Below are 13,842 nucleotides of genomic sequence, written 5' to 3'. Positions count from 1 at the left end.
AAACTTTCTTTCCCTTTGGTCTGAAAGGGAGGTTTTTTCTACTTACTGTTTACTTCGCTGATGGCGAAGTAAAGCTAGCTATGAGATTATAATTTAAGCTCTTATTTTGGCTATGCTATTACAGAACAATGTTAGCCATCTCTTTTATAAGGTCTAAAGATTAAATTGCGTGTCCTACAGATTCCTTCATAATAGAAGTAGTTACCTACCTTGAAGAGAATAGAGAAATGAAAGAACAAGTTGGGCTTAGAATAGAGAAAGGAGGGAGCAAGTCCTAGAGCGCTTGCTGACAATAGCAATATCACATGAATACTTAGCAAACGGTTTCAACCATTAGATAACAACTTAAGAAAACATTTACCAGAAGGTCCAATGCCTCCTATAAATTTTAAGAATCATGTATTTGGAAACACCTCTTAAATATCTAACATGGTGTAGTTTGTTTAACCAGTAAACTTAAGCACAAACATATAAAATGTTTTTAGTTTCTTTCTACCAACTAGTATAAAACATATGATGCAGAGATTCAGGTCACACGAATTAAAATGTATCTTTGATTGATTTTAGCAGCTTAAATTTATGTACAATCTTATCTATAAGCCGATTAAAATAAAACTCTTAATAAAATTTCCCCATGTGGACATACAATATGTACACATATATATCATAGCATAATAGACCAATATAGCAATTTTAATAATAGCTTTTAAAATCTTTAACTCTTTTTGTAGATTGCCAATTGATTTGAATTGCTTTTTGTTTTTAGTAAACTCAGTTAACCATACTTTCTCTCAGTTGGTACTGTTAATACATTATTGGCTTCATCTGTTTACAGAGTTATGCCAAAGTACTGAATACAATAGAAGTGGCTGGAAAAAGTCCATTGGAGCCTATAGGTGGACAGCTAAACACAAAAAATATGGAACGCTTCACGAATTTTCATGTCATCCTTGCGCAGGGGCCATGCTAATCTTCTCTGTATTGTTCCAATTTTAGTATATGTGCTGCCGAAGTGAGCACAATATTGACTGCAGACTACAACAAGCTCAACCAAATTATAGCCTTGATCACAGCCCTCACTCCCAATATGTATGGGACCTTTGCTAGAGTGCAGTAATATGCAATCAGATGCATATATATTTTAGTTACTGATTTGATAAATGAATGCTATTTTTAACTAACAATTAGAAAAAGAGTTTATATTTACATACAATGGGCAAAGGTATATAATTATACTTTTGCCTCAAGACTATCTCATACTCTATGTCATCATACAGTCGCACATATTCATGACATATTGACATTCTGCAGATCATCACATACCCTCATTATATCAGTGACACTATGTTGCTTAGTGGGATGAGCAAAAGGTAGAAACACTGGAGAGAATGAGACAATATGATCTCTCAAAATTGGGAGATATACATTGGAAAGATTCAGGCATTATCTGCATCACTGAAATGTTTAGAGACTTGTGACGGGGCATGCCAGGATAGCTTTCTGCAATAAATGACAAATTTGTGCAGGCTGTGCCACCTGAAAGAGAAAGAGGTACAAATTCTGTGGAGCCAGCCAACATAAGCAAAATACTTAGGTAATAGCCCAGTTATTATCTACTGTGATGAACCAATGCCCCTTCAGCTTGCACCCGTGTCAATATGATGAGTCTTGCATGGCCAGCTCAAACAGGAATAAAAAGCCTGAACTTAGTTTTCAGATGGGATGGTTTGGTGTGTGTGTGTGGACAAGCTGAAAATAGATGGCAACTGCATTAATGTTTCAATTAGGATTTGTCTTAAAAGACAGTGGTAAGGAAAAATCCTCCCAGTGGGTAGCACACTTGGTGAACCACTTTGTGAGGAAAGATAAGTGATCAGAAATTAGCATTTATAGACTGCTGGTTAGATAGCTTCAAGAGAAAAAAACAAGGAAAATTTGGGCCAGGGAAGCATGCAATAATATTGGATTAACTTATGGGAATGGGAAAAATTGTGGAGATCTTTGAGTATGTACCATCTGTGAGATAGCATCCTGTTACCAAGTAGAGAAGATCACTACTAAGTCAATGGATGTTTGCCAGTCACTGTTATTAGTCACTCTAGTAGTGCTGGCACTATGGTCACATGAAGGTAGCCTAGATGGAGGTAACACACAACCTACATTCCCTCTTACCATGGTTGATTTAGCCACTACCATTATGCACTCACATTACCAGCAAAACTTCACCAAATCTGCCATGTGGCAGCATTTCTTGAGATCTATTGGCCATGGATGTCAAGCTCACTACTAGATGGATGGTAGGGTCAGGAATGGGCACACATTCAGGTGTGGACTTCGGCAGCAGCTAGCAGCATTAACTTAAGATTTGGAGTTCTTGATTCAGCAGCATGGGATCCCATATAAACATTGGGTTGGACCAGAGAGCCCATGTGAAAGAAAATAAAGGTGAACTAATGGACTCATGATGGTGAGATTCACTGGTCACATCTCATACTCACCACCCAGAAGTTGTCAGCATGGAAGAGGTTTTCACTGGCTGAAAGTTCAGGTAGAACACCATTTTGGAGGTAGACTATATGGGGGACAAGGCAATGTTCTCCAGGATGTCATATGTATATATTTATTTCTATGTGCAGGAATGGAGAAAAGACTCTTCCTTGAATGACTAACTTCAGTAAATATTCCTTTCCATTTCTTGGTTTTGGGTAAAGTTAGAGATTAACTTAATAGTACACCTTATAGGAAAGCCTAGTCATTTGCCAAAAATAACTACAAGTAGAATGGTGACAGTCAATAAATCAGTACATTCATTAGAATCCATTTTCTATTTTGATTTGCTTTACAAAAACAGAGGTTGGACAAGAACCTAACCCTGCAAAATATAGCTGTGGAAAAATGTAATTATTTTATCAATCTACTGTTATTGCAATGGTACTTCCTTATAGAATTTGAAGTGCATCTGTCTATGCATTCTCCGTTTCCTTAAAGGCTTTGCTCCTTCCCTAGCCTTTGGAAGACTTCCAGATGACATACTCTTGACTCATGCTAATGGCCTAAATCTGTCTGCTATGTAATTTACTAGCTGGATCAAAAGCAATAAGCGTGTTTTATGTTAAGAATTTAATTTAAGTTAAAGTTTCGCTTGAATGTAATACATCAGCTCTTTTCTTACCACTGTTGCTGGGTTGGGAGTAAATTCCTTTGCCAAATTCCTCTGAAAGAAAGGTAAGCTCTTCACTTACTAATTTTATTAACTTTTGATTGAACTCAAAGTTTTGCCCAAAAATTTCCTTCTGTAAAACACATTTCTTTATCCAGATTTCACATCAGGAAAATCATTTTTGTTACAAAACTTCTCTTTAACATAATTCTTTGTCATTTCAAGTCAGAAGAGACTTGCTTTCCAACTAGTCTCCCAATAAGACTATACACTATAGTTCTTTTGGATATTCATGAATAAACTATTCCCACATACTGGCTGCAGTCTGTGTGTAGTAGAATTAAGTCAGTGAAGTAATGCAACTATCTGGAACATTTATATCAATCATTGGGATAAAATTTTATTTTGACCTAAATAGCAATAATGAATTCCTAGACTGACCATATGCATAGGAATGTTGCTCAGTTCTCCACAGCACCAAGGCAATACTCTAGTATTAAAGATCCAAGTATTTATAGACATATGTAATTTCAATAGGTCAAAAACTAGAATGTACACAGGCCTGGGTACAGACTGACATTGTCCCCTTCCTGAAGACCATGTGTGTTTACTCTGCTTTCTTTGTATCTAGAACTTTCTGTAACTTTGTCTACTTCTTGGAATTCTCTTCCCTCAGCTCCTAAGTTAGAGTTTCTTATATAAGAGTGGGAATAAGAGAGAGAGGAGATGTACAATTTGGGACATGCTCAATCTGAATTGCCCCAAATGGTAGAGTTAGAAACGTGCCAGGGGATTCCAATTCAACCCAACAAGGTGGCATGTACCAATGCCATCGCACTAGTCAAAGTGATCAATTTCAGTTCACAATTGATCATAATGATAGGATTAAGAGTCAAAGGGATCACATAAATAAGACTAGTGTCTGCCAATACTAACCCATAGAATTAAAAAGGAGAAAACAATCCATCATGGGAAGTGGGATACACAGCAGACTCATAGAATGGCAGATGTCTTAAATAGCACTCTGGCCTCAGAATCAGCCCTTAAGACAGTCGGATTTGGCTAAAAAGCTTATGAGAGTATTTTAAGCATGGAAAGCCAAGACACTCTAACAAGAAAAAAAAAACCCTAAATGAAAGGTCTCTGTGAGTGAGATCCCAGTAGAAAGAACGGGCCATCAAAGAAGGAGGTACCTTTCTCTGAAGGGAGGAGAGAACTTCCACTTTGACTATGAGCTTATCTAAATATGATAGGAGTTGGCAAACTGAAAAGGCTTCCATAGCCTTGGCAACTCATGACAAGAGCCTAGGGTGATTACAGACATCATAAATAAGAGTGTCAATTTGTTAATTCAACAACAGGAGTCACTGTGCACTTACTCCCCAGGTAGGATCTCTGTCCTTAATGTGTTGTCCAATGTGAATTAATGCTATAACTAGTACTCAAACAGTACTTTACACTTTGTGTTTCTGTGTGGGGGCAAACTGTTGAAATCTTTACTTAATGTATACTAAATTGATCTTCTGTATATAAAGAGAATTGAAAATGAATCTTGATGTGAATGGAAGGGGAGAGGGAGCGGGAGATGGGAGGGTTGCAGTGGGAGGGAAGTTATAGTGGGGAAAAGCTGCTATAATCCAAAAGCTGTACTTTAGAAATTTATATTTATTAAATAAAAGTTTTAAAAAAGCAATTCTTATTTATTTTCATTTTATTTGAAAGGTAGAGAAGATAGAGACAGAAACAGAGACAGATTTTCTACCTTCTAGTTCACTCCCCAAATGTTCCGAACAGTTGGAGCTAGGCCGGGCTGAAGTTAGGAGCTCAGAATTCCATCCAAATCTCCAACATGGGTGGCAGGGACCCAAGTACTTGAGCCATCACCTGCTGCCTTCCAGGGTGCTCATTAGCAGGATGATGGATTGTATGCAGAGGTAGGTCTCCAGTATGGGAAGTGGGCATTCCAAGAAGTGTCTTCACTGCTGCCCCAAAATGCCCGAGACCAGTTCTCTTCGATTTCTTACTCTCACTTAAGAGACTTAGATAAATATTTCAATTTTCCGATAAATTAACTGTATGGCCTCACATTGTATAGCCAGTTATAAGATAATAATGATTACTTTCTAATGTTATTGTGAAAATCAAATGAGATGCCCTCTCTTTTTTGTATGTTTATTTTGTAACAACTTTACTGAATTGGTTTATCAACTCTAACTGGTTTTGGTGGATTGTTTAGGTTTTTCCATGTATAATATCATGCCATCTGCAAACATGGATAATTTGACTTTTCTTTTCCAATTTATTACCATTTTTTTCTCCTTCCTAACTGCTCTTGCTAAAACTTTCAGTACAAGGTGGCAGGTACCAATGCCATCGCACTAGTCCAAGTGATCAATTTCAGTTCACAATCGATGGCTCTGATAGGTCTAAGAATCAAAGGGATCACACAAACAAGACAAGTGTCTGCTAATACTAACTGATAGAATCAAAAAGGGAGAGAAAGATCCAACATGGGAAGTGGGATACACAGCAGACTCATAGAATGGCAGACGTCCTAAACAGCACTCTGGCCTCAGAATCAGCCCTTAAGGCATTCGGATCTGGCTGAAGAGCCCATGAAAGCTTTGTAGGCATGGAAAGCCAAGATACCATGGAAAAGAAAAAAAAAAGAAGAAGACCTAAATGAAAGATCTCTGTGAGTGAGATCCCAGTGGAAAGAACGGGACCATCAAAGAAGGAGGTACCTTTCTCTGAAGGGAGGAGAGAACTTCCACTTTGACTATGACCCTATTGGAATAAGATCAAAGTCAGCGAACTCTAAAGGCTTCCATAGCCCTGGCAACTCATGACTAGAGCCTAGGGAGATTACTGACGCCATAAACAGGAGTGTCAAATTGTTAAGTCAGCAACAGAAGTCACTGTGTCCTTACATCCCATGTGGGATCTATCCTTAATGTGTTGTCTAATGTGCAGTGATGCTATGACTGGTACTGAAACAGTATTTTTGCACTTTGTGTTTCTGCGTGGGTGCAAACTGATGAGATCTTTACTAATTATGTGCTGAATCGATCTTCTGTATATAAAGATAATTGGAAATGAAAAAAAAAAAACCTGGTGTTAAATTGGAAATGGCATAGAAAATTAATTAATTAAAAAAATTATGTAGGATCTCTGTCTTTAATGTGCTGTACACTCTTATTTAATGCTATAACTAGTACTCCAACAGTATTTTTTTTTCACTTTGTGTTGCTATATGGGGGCAAACTGTTGAAATCGTTACCTAATATATACTAAACTGATCTTCTGTATATAAAGAGAATTGAAAATGAATCATGATGTGATTGGAAGGGGAGAGGGAGCGGGAAAGGGGAGGGTTGTGGGTGGGAGGGAAGTTTTAGGAGGGGGAAGCCATTGTAACCCATGGGCTGTACTTTGGAAATTTATATTCATTAAATAAAAGTTTAATAAAAAATAAATGAAAAAAAAACTTTCAGTACTATATTGAATAAGCATAGTGAAAGCAGACATCATTGTCTTATTCCAGATCTGAGGGGACATGCTTTCTGTTTTTCCCCATTCAGTATATTGGCTGCTGGTTTGCAATATACAGTCTTTATAATTTTGAAGATTTTTTCTTCTAAACCTAATTTGTGGAGGGTTGTTTTTTTTTATCATGAAATGGTGTCTATTCTTATGAAATGTTTTCTCTGTATCTACTGAGATGACCATATGGTTTTTGTTCTTCATTATATTGATGTGATTTATGGCATTTATTTATTTGTGAATGTTGATCCACACTTGCATTTCTGGGACAAATCCCACTTGATTATGATGTACGATCTTTTTGATATAGTTTTGGATTCGATTTACCTGTATTCCGTCAAGAATCTTTGCATCTATGTTCATTAAGATATAGGTCTGTAGTTTTTGTGTCGTGTTTTTGATTATGGTATCAAGTAATGTTGGCCTCATAACGAGAGTTTGACAGAGTTACATTTTGTTCAACATTTTGGACTAGTTTGAAGAGAATTGGAGTTACTTTCTTTTTGCATGTTTTGTAGAATGAATTCACTAGCAAAACCTTCAGGTCCCAGATGTTTCCTTGATGGAGGACTTCTGATCACTGCTGCGATCTCATTGTTTGCTATGGGTCTGTTTAAATTATCTATATCTTCTCAATTTAATCTTGGTAGGTAATATTAATCCAATATTTTTTTAATTTTTTGAGGTTTTCCAGTTTATTAGTATATAGTTCTTCATAGTGGTTTCTTGTGATCCTTTGTATTTCAGTGGTGTCAGTTATAATGTCTCCTTTGTCATCTCTAACTTTATTTATTTGAGTTATTTCTCTTTTTTGAGTTGTTAGTTTGGCTAGAGGTTATCTTATTTTGCTTATCATCTAAAAAACCCAAATTTTTGGTTTGCTAATCTTTTTTTATTAGTTTCAATTTCATTTATTTCTGCTTTTATCCTTAATTATTCCCCACCTACTGCTGATTTGGGGTTTGGTTTGTTCTTGTCAATCTTTTTTTTTTTTTTTTTTAGTAGAGATTTATTTATTTGAAAGGCAGAGTTACAGAGAGGCAGAGGCAGAGGCAGAGAGAAAAAGAGAGATCTTCTTTCCACTGGTTCACTCCCAAAATGGCTACAATGCCTGGTGCTGGGCTGATCCAAAGCTATAAGCCAGGAGCTTCTTCCAGTCTCCCATGTGGATTTAGGGCCCAGGGACTTGCACCATCTTTTGCTGATTTCCTAGGCACATTAGCAGGGAGCTGGATCAGAAGTAAGCAGCTGGGACTTGAATGCCCATAGGGGATGCTGGCACTGTAGGTGGTGACTTTACCTGCTACGTCACAGTGCTAGCCCCTGTTCTTGCCTTTCTGAGTTTTCAAGGTACATCATTAGATCTTTAATTTGAGATATTTCTTTTTGAAAATGTAAGCCTTGGTGCTATAACCTTCCCCCCTTAATATTGGTTTTACTGTATTCCACAGTTTTTGATATGTTGTTTTCATTTTTGTTTATTTCAAGAAAGCTTTTCATTTCCTTTTTAATTTCTTCAATGACCCATTGATCATTCAGTAGCATGTTGTTTAATTTCCAAGTATTCATGAGTGTTCAATTGTTCCTGTTGTTTTCCAGCTTTATTCTTTTATTACCTGAGAAGATATATGGTATGATTTCAGTATTTTTAAATTTGCTGAGATTTGATTTGTGGCCTAATATGTGATCTATCCTAGAAAATGTTCCACGTGATGATAAGAAGGTGTATTCTATAGCTGTTGAGTAAAATGTCCTGTAAATGTCTACTAGGTCCATTTGCTCAATAGTATGTTTCAAGTCCAATGTATCTTTATTAATTTTTTTGTCTGGATGATCTATCCATCGATGAGAGTGGTTTGTTGAAGTCACCTACTATTATTGTATTGGAGTCTATATCTCCATTTAGGTCTAATAGTAATCACATTTACAACAGCCACACAAAAAATCAAATATTTATTAATAAATTTAACCAAAGAACTCAAAGATCTCCACAAAGAAAATTATCAAACAGTGATGAAAGACATCAAACACATCCACAAAAAATGGAAAAGATATTCCTTGCCCAAGGATCAGAAGAATCAATATCATTAAAATAGCTATACTACTGAAAACATTTCACAGATTCAACGCAATCCCTCTCAAAATACCAATGACATTCTTTGCAGGGTTAGAAAAAACAATCCTAAAATTCATATGGAATCACAAAAACCCATGCTAGCCAAAATGATCTGAGCAAGATAAACAAAGCTGGAGACATTATAATACCTGATTTTAAAGCATATTACAAAGCTATAGTAATTAAAACAGCTTGGTACTGGCATAAAAATGAAACACAAATCAATTGAACAGAGTAGAGAACACAGAAATTAATCCATGTATGTAGACCCAGCTGAAAAAGTGCTCAGATCATACAGTGGAGTAAGGATAATCTTTCTAACAAATGGTGCTGGCAAAATGATGTATATATGTAGAAGAATGAAATTATATCCATACCTGTCACCATATAGAAAAATCAACTCAAGATGGTTCAAAGACCTAAATTTAAGATATGAGATTATGAAGTTGCTGGAAGAAAATGTAGGGGAAACACTCTAAGACATTGGTGGATGATATGACTTCTTGGACAAGACCCCCAAAGCACACACAACAAAAACAAAATTAAACAAATGGGACTAATCAAACTCAGAAGCTTTTGCACAGCAAAGGAAATGATCAATAGACTCAAGTGGCATACAACAGAATGAGAAAAATATTTACAAATCACCTGACAAAGAATTAATATCCCAAACATATCAGCAACTTAAAAAACTCAACAAAAAAGCAGTCCAGTTGAGAAATGGGCAAAGGAGTTCAATAGATAGTCCTCAAAAGAAATACAAATGGCCAACAACTATATGAAAAAATGCTCAACATCACTAGCTATCAGGGAAATGCAAATCAAAATCACAATGATATGATCACCTCCCGCCTGTCAGAATGGCTAAAATCCAAAACACAGATTAACAAATACTGGTGAGGATGCAGACAAAGGGGAGCACTTGTACACTGTTGGTAAGAATGTGAATTAGTGCAGCCACTGTGGAAAACAGTGGGAAGATTTCTTAAAAAAACTAGAAATAGACTTGCCATATGATACAGTAGCCCTGCTACTCAACTATATAACCAAAAGACTTAAACACAAAGTATCAAAGAGATACCTGCACTGCCATATTGATAGCAGCTCTGTTCACAATAGCCAAAATTTGGAAGCAACCAAGCTGTTCTTTATCAGATGAATGGATAAAGAAGATGTGACATATCTATCTATCTATCTATCTATCTATCTATCTATCTATATCTATACATACATATATATACAATGTAATATTATTCAGCTATTTCAGCTATAAAAATAATGAAATTCTACCATTTGCAGCAAAATGGACACAATTGGAGGAAATCATGTAGAATGAAATAAGCTGGACTCTGAAAGACAAATACTGTGTGTTCTCCCTTATATATGGGAGCTAAAATTTAAAAATGAAAGAAAAAAGAAATGTGTGTATCAGCATTGCTGCAAATGTATTTTTATGAATCTTTGTTTTATACCTTTGTGAAACCAATGGTTAAGAATGTTATGCTAATATGATTTTAATGATCTGTGATTACTTTAAAATTTTTTTTTATGTATCAATATTTTTTTTATTAAACTTTTATTTAATGAATATAAATTTCCAAAGTATAGCTTATGGGTTACAATGGCTTCCCCCCTCCCATAACTTCCCTCCCGCCCGCAACCCTCCCCTTTCCCGCTCCCTTTCCCCTTCCATTAATGTAAAGATTCATTTTCAATTCTCTTTGTATACAGAAGATCAGTTTAGTATATATTAGGTAAAGATTTCAACATTTTGCCCATATAGCAACATAAAGTGAAAAAACTACCATTGGATTACTAATTATAGCATTAAATAGCAATGTACAGCACATTAAAGACAGAGATCCTACATAATTTTTTTTTCAAATTAATTAATTTTCTATGCCATTTCCATTTTAACACCAGGTTGTTTTTTGTTTTTTTTTTTTTTTCATTTCCAATTCTCTTTATATACAGAAGATCGATTCAGCACATAATTAGCAAAGACCTCATCAGTCTGTGCCCACGCAGAAACGCAAAGTATAAAAATACTGTTTCAGTACCAGTCATAGCATCACTTGGCTTTAGACGACACATTAGGGACAGATCCCACATGGGGTGTAAGTACACAGTGACTCCTGTTGCTGACTTAACAATTTGACACTCCTGTTCATGGCGTCAGTAATCTCCCTAGGCTCTAGTCATGAGTTGCCAAGGCTATGGAAGCCTTTAGAGTTCGCTGACTTTGATCTTATTCCAATAGGGTCATAGTCAAAGTGGAAGTTCTCTCCTCCCTTCGGAGAAGGGTACCTCCTTCTTTGATGGCCCCGTTCTTTCCACTGGGATCTCACTCACAGCGATCATTCATTTAGGTCTTTTTTTTTTTTCCATGATATCTTGGCTTTCCATGCCTGCTATACTCTCATGGGCTCTTCAGCCAGATCTGAATGCCTTGAGGGCTGATTCTGAGGCCAGAGTGTCATCTAGGACATCTGCCATCCTATGAGTCTGCTGTGTATCCCACTTCCTATGTTGGATCTTTCTCTCCCTTTTTGATTCTATCAGTTAGTATTAGCAGACACTTGTCTTGTTTGTGTGATCTCTTTGACTCTTAGACCTATCAGAGCTATCAATTGTGAGCTGAAATTGATCACTTGGACTAGTGCGATGGCATTGGTACATGCCATCTTGATGGGATTGTATTGGAATCCCCTGGCACATTTCTAACTCCACCATTTGCGGCCAGTCCGATTGAGCATGTTCCAAATTGTTCATCTCCTCCCTCTCTTTTTCCACTCTTAGATTTAACAGGGATCACTTTTCAGTTAAAATTTAAACACCTAAGAATAATTGTGTGTTAATTACTGAGTTCAACCAATAGTACTAGAACAACAACAACAACAACAAATACTAAAAAGGATAAAGTATTACATTGTACATCTAAAGTCAGGACAGGAGCTGATCAGTTCATTGTTGCTTATAGTGTCCATTTCACTTAACAGGTTTCCCCTTTGGCGCTCAGTTGTCACCGATCAGGGAAAACAAATGATATTTTTCTCTTTGGGACTGGCTTAATTCACTCAGCATGATGTTTTCCAGCTAAGTTTATTTTTTCCTCACCTACAACAGAAATGGGAGCTCATGATTATGTTGAGTTTAATTACAGAAAATAAAGTTCAATTTCTTTATTAAAAAAGAGATGCCTTGTATAGCAATTGTAGTAGCAATGTGGCAAGTAGTTCTTACTTTTCCCTCTAATTTTGTTCCTATATACAATATAAAATCATTTTATATTGCTCTGATAGTTGATGGTTTCCCAAATACTTTCATGTATCTTATTTGGTGTCACCACAGTAATTTTAGTTGATTAAGATAACTATTTGTTATTCTTACTTTCAGAAAATGTTAACAGCCCATTAGAAATGGGAGGGAAGTAGTGACACTTAAAAGAGGCTTTCTAGTGATGTAAGTCAGTCAAATAACATATTTCCCATGATCTGTGGTAGCTAATATACAGAGTACAAAAAAAGTATAATGTATGTGAGTGAAGTTGACTTTTTAAGATTTGATTATTTATAGCTCTTATCTGTACTCTTGAGGAATAGTGTTTTTTCTTTTTACTACTTGTTGAATTCTTTATTTAGTGGAGAGTTAAGTTCATGATTGTAAAATAAATTGAATTTATGTCATTTTAAAAATTAAACAAAAAACAAGAAAAGATGGAAATGGGTGGAAGTGAGGAAGGGCCAGCGGTTAAGGTGAGAAGTATCATTATACTCTTAAAACTGTATATAAGAAATACATGAAATCTGTACCCTTTATATAAATAAAAAAGTACACAAAAAGGTGTTCAAAAATTTCATGAAAAATACATTTTATCTTTTAGTTTTACTTTTCTAGTAACTGCTTGAACTACCTTCATGGTTCCTAGGCTGTGTTTAGCAGAGACATCTTCTACCTGGGTTGTGACACTGAAAAACAGAGGGCAAATCTTGGATTTGAATCCAAATGCTGGTGGATCAAAGCATGAGGCAACTATGAGAAACCAGATTGTTATTCTAAATGACTGGACAGAGTTAGACAACAGAAGTAGATGAAGAAAGCATAGCTTGGAAGAATTCTCCAGAAGGAGTCTGGATTCCATGTGGACAAGTGAACTAACAATCTGAATGAAAAAGACCATTAAAATGTTTCTACTGAGAATTGCTAGTTTCTTTTGTCAAATTAGCTAAGATACGTGGATGCTTCCTAAATCTATTTTCTAATTAACATAAAACTCTACTAAGAAGATACTGACATTTAATGAATATGCATACATAGAACTGCTATTGAGCTTTTACAAATGACATATCAATCAATGTATAGGATTATCTTATTCTATGCAGTTCACTTAGCAGAACTTTTTGTGTACTTAGGAACTGCCAGACATTTTGCTTGGTACAGAGACTATACCAGAAAAAAATGTCATGAAGTTTACACCATTGTAAGAGGTGTCTATAGCTTAGTAATAGGAAAAATTTGTAAGAGGCTCAAAATTTTTGAAAATTAAAAGCAATAAAATATAGAAAGAAGGAACTATGAATATAATTGATTTCATCATAATTTTCTTGCATCTGAAACCATCAAACTGGCATGCATTGTTAATTGTTTTTCCTAAAAATTTAGTAGCCATTGAAGATAAATTTTTTTATTTGTGACAACATTTTTTCTCACAGACCAATATCTTTTATGAATATAGATTCAAATATTCTAAACAAAATACCAGCAAACCAAATTCAGCAGCCTAGAAAATGGTTTATATAGCATGGATAAGTGAGATTATACCAGCAATGCAGATTGGTTCAATACACAAATATCCATCAATGTTATACAATATATCAATAAAGGACAAAAACTATATGACGACCTTAATAGATATAGAAGAAGCAGAATTCTAGCAGAAAATACTGTGTCCTAAATCATCCATCCAAGGAATCTGTACATGTTATTTCCATGTTTTTGGTATTTTAGTAAATCAAGCTAGCAA

At 35.6% G+C, this 13,842-nt stretch overlaps 1 non-coding gene across 1 annotated transcript; it reads right to left on the bottom strand.

Moving 5' to 3' along the window:
• Nucleotides 1-913: 913 nt before the first annotated feature.
• Nucleotides 914-1,020, bottom strand: LOC133758914 (U6 spliceosomal RNA). The gene has a single exon (XR_009865820.1). It is a non-coding gene; the product is annotated as a U6 spliceosomal RNA (small nuclear RNA).
• Nucleotides 1,021-13,842: the final 12,822 nt, after the last annotated feature.

Source organism: Lepus europaeus, chromosome 4 (genome assembly GCF_033115175.1).
Source record: "Lepus europaeus isolate LE1 chromosome 4, mLepTim1.pri, whole genome shotgun sequence".
NCBI classification, from domain to species: domain Eukaryota; kingdom Metazoa; phylum Chordata; class Mammalia; order Lagomorpha; family Leporidae; genus Lepus; species Lepus europaeus.
This window is presented reverse-complemented; position numbering and strand designations above follow the sequence as displayed.